This window comes from Coregonus clupeaformis, chromosome 7 (genome assembly GCF_020615455.1).
Source record: "Coregonus clupeaformis isolate EN_2021a chromosome 7, ASM2061545v1, whole genome shotgun sequence".
Lineage (NCBI taxonomy): Eukaryota > Metazoa > Chordata > Actinopteri > Salmoniformes > Salmonidae > Coregonus > Coregonus clupeaformis.
This window is the reverse complement of record NC_059198.1, coordinates 25,132,727-25,142,583: the sequence shown is the minus strand read 5'-3', so window position 1 is coordinate 25,142,583 and position 9,857 is coordinate 25,132,727. Positions and strand designations below refer to the sequence as shown.

General features: G+C 43.3%; 2 pseudogenes; both read left to right on the top strand.

The window, feature by feature from the left end:
* Nucleotides 1–3,442: 3,442 nt before the first annotated feature.
* Nucleotides 3,443–6,760, top strand: LOC121570201 (annotated as a pseudogene).
* A 1,673-nt stretch (nt 6,761–8,433) lies between these two features.
* Nucleotides 8,434–9,502, top strand: LOC121570514 (annotated as a pseudogene).
* Nucleotides 9,503–9,857: the final 355 nt, after the last annotated feature.

The following is a 9,857-nucleotide window of genomic DNA, read 5'->3' as shown; positions in this document are numbered from 1 at the left end:
ATTCAATCACTTTCATCATGTTCGAATCCAGGCTCTGTCGCAGCCGGCCGCGACCGGGAGGCTCATGGGCGGCGCACAATTGGCCCAGCGTCGTCCAGGGTAGGGGAGGGAATGGCCGGCAGGGATGTAGCTCAGTTGATAGAGCATGGCGTTTGCAATGCCAGGGTTGTGGGTTCGATTCCCACGGGGGGCCAGTATAAAAAAAATATGTATTCACTAACTGTAAGTCGCTCTGGATAAGAGCGTCTGCTAAATGACTAAAATGTAAAATGTAAATGTTGATGACCTCAGTGTTAAAATTCCCTCTACTAGCTATGTTTGTTCAATGTCAGGCCAACTTTTATTCCCTTTTCCAGATAACCTTTAGTTAATAGTATTGCAATGTTTACTATTTTCAACTATATCAACAGGTGTAATTACTTTCATAGTTCTGATGTCATTTTCCCCCCTTGTAACAACTATTTTATATTCCTTTATTGTAAATTATTTCATTATTTTAGACTATATAGCCTATAGTTTCCTCCCTATTTTTTTTCTCTCTTTCTATTTTTTATTTTTAGTGATTAATGGCAATCTTACCACATCCAATCAGGAAATTCAATGAAAGTAGTCAACTTCAGAGCAATCCAAAAAATAAAGACTTCTAATCCTACAACACTACAATACTCATAAACCCATTGCTTAATAAGCATCCAATTACCCTAATTTTACAGAATAATGTCAGTACTTGATTCCCCCACACAACTCTAATCAAACCCACTCATGCACAAAAACTCCAAAATGCAATTCCATCAATTGATCAGTCTTTTGCCAAGTCCCTGTGAAATTGTCATAACATCAATTAAGCTAGGCACACAACATATCCTTTATGGGAAGGTAGGTTTTTGTAAATAAAACAGTACTAGCCTTAATTTTTTTTACTTGATCCTGTCGCAGCAGACTCTGTCGCATCACACCCTGTCGCATGATGTACACGTCAGCACTTCCGCTCTCTCTCTCTCTCTCCTCGTTCCTCTTATGTCTCTCATATCACAAAAGAACAAAGAAACAGACAAGAATTTAGTCGTTTATGCAGTCACTGAATTATTTCAACCATTCAATATTCCTCTAGTCACATTCGCGCTACGAATTAACTCAGGAATAATATAAATAGCTCAATAACATTTTTTATTTTATTTATTTATTAAATTATTTTTTTATCCGTCAACATCTCTCTCTCATTTATCAATTCAATAGGTCTCAAGAAAACAGTTTCATCGTCAAACAGCCGATGTAACAACCAGAATACACCATTAGCCTCTAAATGTTCCCTTCTCTTTGTTCCTTCGTTCGTCTGCGTCTCCCCGCAGCACAGTGTAGCAGAGGAGTGGCATATTTACCCCTACGTCACTCTAGAGTCATAAAATCACATGCATGCGCAGTCCAAACATCACTACGATTTCACAGTGGAAGGAGCTCTCTCCCAGCTCTCTCCAAGCTAGGCAACAGAAAGTTAACAGTCCCGCTGTATTTCCTCTCTTTTACCCCTCATAGACAAACAAAAACACTTAACAGGGCTCACACTATTCTAAAGACAATTTTGGAGGCTCGATCCATTTCAATGGACCCCCAAGGTAAAAATTAGCATGTAGCATGTATCATTTTAGCAATTAGCATGTAGCATGTATCATTTCAACCTCCGCCGTGTCGTAAAATTCCTTTGTTCCTAAATTTCTGCTACCACGAGGTCCCGCCGGAAATCTAATGAGCGGTCACATCAAACAAATGATTCGATCAACCACAAGCTGAGCGGTAACATACAATCAAAATATACCACAGCCTCAAGTCCCCTGGACTTACCTACTTCACCTAACGTGTTATAGGATTTTTTGGCCCATCATAATGATCGCCTCCTTAAGAGGGCTACCATAGATTCACAGCGGTTCTAAGTTACACACATATTCCTAGGCCTTATTCCTCTCAATCTATTCTTCTTGAACTTCATTCAAGCAAAATATCCCTATAGACACTCCCCCCTTTTTGCGTTGTTTACCAGCGCAAACAAATTTAGAACGGACTCCTATCTCACAGCACATCAGCAACGCACACACGCAAGTTCTTTAACGGTGCATTCTTTCAACGCACACACACAGACACACGAACTGACCAGAGCCCAAAGTTGTGAGCAAAACTCACCCTTATCTGCCTCTGGAGCTAGAGTCAGCTCGGCGCCCATGAATGAAACGCTGAGAAAAAACGCAATACCTTCCAAATCCTCGCCGCCATTTTGTAGTGTCGAGTAAACGTTGCTAATTATGCTGTGATGACAAGGAGGACCCGCTGACGCTGTATTTTCATCATAAGGTTTATTCATAACAAAGGGTTACAGTGTCGATTTACAGATACCTGCAGATACCCGGAGAATAATCGCCCCATCTCTAATATGATTATTCTGTCTTCCTTTCTCCCAACTGTGGTATATATGCTATGTAATCTGATATGGGTGTTCCCTACAGACCAATCCCAGGAGGACACCTAACAGACTTCCTATTCTATGGTGTGTCACCACAAAACTACTCCCCCTAACACTGAATAAACATCCTCTCAGGTTCCACTTGAAAACATTAGCAAAGTCATAATTCTTCATACACTACAATATGATTATAATATCCCTGTGTTATATCAAGTTCTAAGTACATTTTTCTCAAGGTCATTGTCTGCAGCTTAGAGTTCCCCTTTGGAGCAGTGAGTTCAGTGAACTGTCTTATGTTCGCAGCAAGGGGTACTTATTCTCCTGAGTGGCGCAGTGGTCTAAGGCACTGCATCGCAGTGCTAGCTGTGCCACTAGAGATCCTGGTTTGAATCCAGGCTCTGTTGTAGCCGGCCACGACCAGGAGACCCATGGGGCGGCGTGCAATTGGCCCAGCGTCGTCCAGGGTAGGGGATGGAATGGCCGGCAGGGATGTAGCTCAGTTGATAGAGCATGGTGTTTGCAAGGCCAGGGTTGTGGGTTCGATTCCCACGGGGGGTATGAAAAAATAAATAATGTATGCACTAACTGTAAGTCGCTCTGGATAAGAGCGTCTGCTAAATGACGTAAATGTAAATATTTGAAAACAAGCTTGCGTGCAAATATTATGGTGTCCTTCATTGAGAGGTTGCTGCATGAGAACTTTACAAAGAGACCATAGAAGTGTTTTGAGGCAGACAATAGTGTTGTCAAAGATTCCTGACTCTCAACAACAGGTTTTCATGTCTCAAGAAATCAAAATGTCAGCTTTCTTAGTCCACACACTTTCGTTTTGGTCAGTGTGGCTTATAGTACTCAAACATGAATTTTACTTTTAAGCTCAATGAATACCCTTCTTGAAATATTAAGTCTATTGGCCTGTCATGCTGCTAACCAAGGTTGTCCACTCTGATTCACGTCAGCCTCTTTTTCCACCAGAGAGCAGTTTTCATCATGTCAGCCGGAAACGCCAACATTGGCCAGCCAGCCCCAGAGTTCACTCCTACAGCCGTAGTGGACAGACAGTTCAAAGAGGTCAAGCTGTCCGACTACAGAGGTAATCTCTCATGGACAGATTCACGTGTAAAAGGGAAGTGACAACTTTGCGAGAAGTTTACTTCTGGGTAACCAAGATTACTACAGAGGTAATGGTGGAACTGGGTGAATGGAGAGGCTTTGCTTTGGTGTGAAATCAACTACACACAAACAAAATAATACATTCAAACTCAACATTTCTCAGACTTAAATCTCTGCTTATCTATACACATCCCATGGTGTTGAGGTTAAGCCATGGACGCAGATTTTTTACTATTAGGCAAATTACCATAAACTGTAAGCAATACAGTGAAGGAAAAAAGTATTTGATCCCCTGCTGATTTTGTACGTTTGCCCACTGACAAAGAAATGATCAGTCTATAATTTTAATGGTAGGTTTATTTGAACAGTGAGAGACAGAATAACAACAAAAAAATCCAGAAAAACGCATGTAAAAAATGTTATAAATTGATTTGCATTTTAATGAGGGAAATAAGTATTTGACCCCCTCTCAATCAGAAAGATTTCTGGCTCCCAGGTGTTTTTTATACAGGTAACGAGCTGAGATTAGGAGCACACTCTTAAAGGGAGTGCTCCTAATCTCAGTTTGTTACCTGTATAAAAGACACCTGTCCACAGAAGCAATCAATCAATCAGATTCCAAACTCTCCACCATGGCCAAGATCAAAGAGCTCTCCAAGGATGTCAGGGACAATATTGTAGACCTACACAAGGCTGGAATGGGATACAAGACCATCGCCAAGCAGCTTGGTGAGAAGGTGACAACAGTTGGTGCGATTATTCGCAAATGGAAGAAACACAAAAGAACTGTCAATCTCCCTCGGCCTGGGGCTCCATGCAAGATCTCATCTCGTGGAGTTGCAATGATCATGAGAACGGTGAGGAATCAGCCCAGAACTACACGGGAGGATCTTGTCAATGATCTCAAGGCAGCTGGGACCATAGTCACCAAGAAAACAATTGGTAACACACTACGCCGTGAAGGACTGAAATCCTGCAGCGCCCGCAAGGTCCCCCCTGCTCAAGAAAGCACATATACAGGCCCGTCTGAAGTTTGCCAATGAACATCTGAATGATTCAGAGGAGACCTGGGTGAAAGTGTTGTGGTCAGATGAGACCAAAATGGAGCTCTTTGGCATCAACTCAACTCGCCGTGTTTGGAGGAGGAGGAATGCTGCCTATGACCCCAAGAACACCATCCCCACCGTCAAACATGGAGGTGGAAACATTATGCTTTGGGGGTGTTTTTCTGCTAAGGGGACAGGACAACTTCACCGCATCAAAGGGACGATGGACAGGGCCATGTACCGTCATATCTTGGGTGAGAACCTCCTTCCCTCAGCCAGGGCATTGAAAATGGTTCGTGGATGGGTATTCTAGCATGACAATGACCCAAAACACACGGCCAAGGCAACAAAGGAGTGGCTCAAGAAGAAGCACATTAAGGTCCTGGAGTGGCCTAGCCAGTCTCCAGACCTTAATCCCATAGAAAATCTGTGGAGGGAGCTGAAGATTCGAGTTGCCAAACGTCAGCCTTGAAACCTTAATGACTTGGAGAAGATCTGCAAAGAGGAGTGGAACAAAATCCCTCCTGAGATGTGTGCAAACCTGGTGGCCAACTACAAGAAACGTCTGACCTCTATGATTGCCAACAAGGGTTTTGCCACCAAGTACTAAGTCATGTTTTGCAGAGGGGTCAAATACTTATTTCCCTCATTAAAATGCAAATCAATTTATAAAATGTTTGACATGCGTTCTTCTGGATTTTGTTGTTGTTATTCTGTCTCTCACTGTTCAAATAAACCTACCATTAAAATTATAGACTGATCATGTCTTTGTCAGTGGGCAAACATACAAAATCAGCAGGGGATCAAATACTTTTTTCCCTCACTGTACTTTTGAAATCCCATTTCTCTTTTCTCGCTAAGGGAAGTATGTGGTACTGGTTTTCTATCCGCTGGACTTCACTTTTATGTGCCCCACTGAGATCGTGGCCTTCAGTGAACATGCTGAGGAGTTCAGGAGAGTGGCTGTGAGGTCCTGGCAGCCTCTACAGACTCCCACTTCAGTCACCTGCCTGGTGAGACCATGAGCTATACTAGGGTCATATATGGAAAATACTGATATAGGAAAACAAACCAGAATCTTGTCCTCTACTGTCCTTCTGTATAATCTATGTTTTTATTTAATTATTTTTCATCATGCTGCATATATCTAACTTAATACCCCATCGTGTGGCTATGGTTAGGTAATCATTTTCATGTTTGTGAAGAGGAATCCAGGAAGTAAATGCGCTAGGCTGCATAGGGTCCTGAAGCCCCATCCTGCCCAGAGTTAAGCTTCTCCTGTCAGCCTGTGTAGCTGTGATAAGACCTTGCAAGACTGACTGAGTCGGTTTGCACCTCCAGATACACAGCAGATGTTTAGCGGCCATTGTTCAAGTCATCAATAATCAGTCTGTCTGCAGGCATTTGCGTACAGTCCTGTATTTATTGTGTGTGTAATAGTGATTATATCTCTCCCCCTCCGGTGCAGGATCAACACAGAGAGGAAGCAGGGAGGTCTGGGCCTCATGAAGATCCCTCTGCTGGCTGACCTCACCCAGGCCATCTCTAGGGTCTATGGAGTGCTGAAGGAGGATGAGGGCATAGCCTACAGGTCTGTTACCAAGCTCTGGGACAAGTCTTATAATCCTGTTCTCTCGCTCTCTCACTCACAGCTACCCATTTACTGACCTTTATACAGTGCTCAGCCCTAAACCTGTTCTAACCTTCCTCCCTGCTGTCCAGAGGTCTGTTTGTGATTGATGACAACGGCATCCTAAGGCAGATCACCATCAACGACCTGCCAGTGGGGTGCTCTGTGGATGAGACACTGCGCCTGGTGCAGGCCTTCCAGCACACTGACAAGTTTGGAGAGGGTGAGAGGAGGAGGGGACAGAGAGCAGGTTGGGGATTTAGAGTAGGAAGTGCTGACATCTCAGGACATGACAGGAGACTCATATTGTTAGGCACCAATATACATTTACATTTACATTTTAGTCTTCAGCTCAGTTCCCATTTGTATTAGAATATACAGTGCATTTAGTGAGCAAATGTGTTTGATATACACTGTTTGATCGCAGGGCAGATGTGTGACTTGTTGTTTCTCTCTACAGTGTGCCCAGTTAGATGGAGACCAGGGAGCGACACTGATAGATTAATTATTAATGACTAATTATTACACCCTGAAACTGTGTGAAATGTGTTAGAATGTGTGAGTGTAGGACCAGTAAAGACTATGACATTGAGCTACTATTTAGCAATGTGAGTAAGAGTTAGACCAGACAACAAAGGACAAGGAGAGCTGTCTACAGACAACTGAGAAACCAAGATAAAGGGGCCTCCCAATTTAGGGAGGAGAGAAACTGTTAGGCTTTTTAAGGAGTATGCAGGATATTGTGAGGACGGCGATAACTAAGGAATGCATGTGTGTGTGTGTGTGTGTATATGTGTGTGTGTGTGTGAACTGATGGTCAGGAGAGCAGTTTTAAAGTGGAAAACTACAGCCCGCCTAAAGAGGGGAGGGATTTTTGTATGACGTATGAATATAAAAGATGGACTCTGAAATTGTGATGGCAGAATTCTCAATGAATAAATATCTCTGACTATGCAGACCGGGACTCTGTCCATTTCTTGATTTTGGGAGACGCACAGAGACACTGAAATAGTTTGTTAAATAATTAACATAACAGCTTGGTCCTTCGAGAGCCGGAATCCAATACCTGCCTCTGTCATTCCAGGTAACTCTGAAAACCGTTGACGAGCGAATGATACATTCGTAAATAGAAAGTCCTGCCCTTTGACATTAAGGGTTAAGACAGGCCAGAGGTCACTTGATTAATGACAGAGACGGTGACGGAATCCAAACCTACATCGAATCTCGGCTGCAAGGATAAGGTCAGTAGTCTTTATTCATTACTTGGTGAAATTGATTTGAGAACTTGCTAAAATATTGACTGAGGGTAACGTCATAATTTAAAGTAGCAAATTGATCAATGCGTAGCCATTTTAAGTGAAATGTTGGTGGGTCCGTAACGATTCACGGTAATAGGCCATTACCAAAAGAATCTACCCGGTGTTGAAATAGAAGGAACTATTAAAAGTACACCTAAGGGATGTAACCTGAAAGAGATTATAGAACAGTCAACAAATAATCTGGGTTAAACAAATACAAAAAGTACACCAGAAGGAATTAAAATAGCATGTGTGAGAAATAGAATATTAGTAAAGTCAAAAGTCACAAACAACTGTAGATTTTGCCGTAACTCTATCCGTTTCATGAAACTGGAGCCTTACAAACTCTGGGTTACCGATAGTGTTAACCAAAAATCATGTAAGGTTGTATACGTGTGAGACCTAATATTTGCTCAAAAGTCACATCCATGAATAATTCCAGGTGGTTGTATAGAGAAGAGGGAGAACCCATTCCTGTTGTATGAGACTGTCAGGAATTATCAAGATTACATTGTGGGGATAAATTCCTCCGTAGAGTAGGAGATAATTCTGGGGGACTAGTACCTATACAGGAAGGGGTGATTCCAGGTGTGGTGTGAAACTGTTTTAACTAACTTGTTATATAGAAGAGGTGGCTAGAGGAGGGAGAACCCATTCCTGTTGTATGAAACTGTCGGGAATTATCAAGATTACATTGTGGGGATGAATTCCTCCGTAGAGTAGGAGATAATTGATGATTGCTTGCTCGCGTACAGAGGGAAGCGGACAGCCGTGTTCAATGTTTCACCACAGAGCTGATTTAGCCTTCGCCCCCAAACGAAATATCGTGACTTCCACTGAGAGAAAGTCGCTTTTCTGCGTCGGAGAGGAGCGGGAAACGACTATATCACCATCATGATCAACACGATGGAGTGTGCAGAGGATGCACAAAGTCTAATCTCCATTTCCTTACGGAAGTTCCACAACTCCAGGACGCAGAGAGGAGGCATCAAGCTGCACAAAAATCTCCTGGTGTCCTGGCAGGTCTACATGAACGAGAAGTACGCGGAGATTTACAGAATGCAGCAGTACGAAGAGGTGATGACCGTCTGCAACGAGATCCAGGAGTTAAACCCACTGGATTTGGCCGAGGACTGTGAGGAGCAGAGTGGGGACTGCTGCGGCAACGGCGGGGTGAGCGAGCCGGCGAGTCTGTGCTGCGCGCTGCTGCCAGTGAGCCACCTAGCAGCAGTGCATTCAGCGCATATGCAAACCCCCTCCGCCTGCTCCTCGCCTCTCTCTCGCCAAAGCGACGAGGTCTGCAAGGAGACCGAGCCCTCGTTCTACCAGAGCTGTTGTGCCGAGGATGACCCTGTATCGAATTGCGACTTTTCCCCGGTGAACAACAATTTACACTGCAACAAAACGACGGTGCTCGATTTGGACACGCACGTAGTGACTACTGTGGAGAATGGGTACCTTCACCAGGACTGCTGCGCGTCTCTCCAACAGTGCTGCCAGGGCGCACAGTACCCAGCCAAGAAACGCAAGGTTGACTTTGAATAGTATATATATGATATTGAGGAGGTATCGGATTTTACGCCGTGTAAAATAGCGAAATTCGAGGACTGTTCCTATGCAAATTCGGAACACTTGGACACTTCGAACATTTCCAATCTGATCTCGATCTTCGGTTCGGGGTTTTCGGGGCTGGTGAGCAGACAGGCGGACTTTGAGCAAGCCTTAGCCTTGAACGGACAGTTCTGTAGCAAACAAGCCCAAGCGAGTCTCGGGGCATGGACTAGAGCTATAGTTGCTTTTTGACTCCATGGTAAACTAGAATAAAACACTTTATGAAATTGTACAAAGTCTAAATCAAATCGGCTTTATTTTTTTGCAAGAAAGGGTATTTCGTCCCCTGTAGCTCAGTTGGTAGAGCATGGCGCTTGCAACGCCAGTGTTGTGGGTTCGTTTCCCACGGGGGGCCAGTATGAAAATGTATGCACTCACTAACTGTAAGTCGCTCTGGATAAGAGCGTCTGCTAAATGACTAAAATGTAAAATGTAAATGTAATAATTCTGGGGGACTAGTACCTATACAGGAAGGGGTGATCCCAATTGTTTTTTTATTTTTATTTCACCTTTATTTAACCAGGTAAACCAGTTGAGAACAAGTTCTCATTTACAACTGCGACCTGGCCAAGATAAAGCAAAGCAGTGCGATAAAAACAACAACACAGAGTTACATATGGGGTAAAACAAAACAAAGTCAAAAATACAACAGAAATACATATAATATACAGTGTGTGCAAATTTAGCAAGTTATGGAGGTAAGGCAA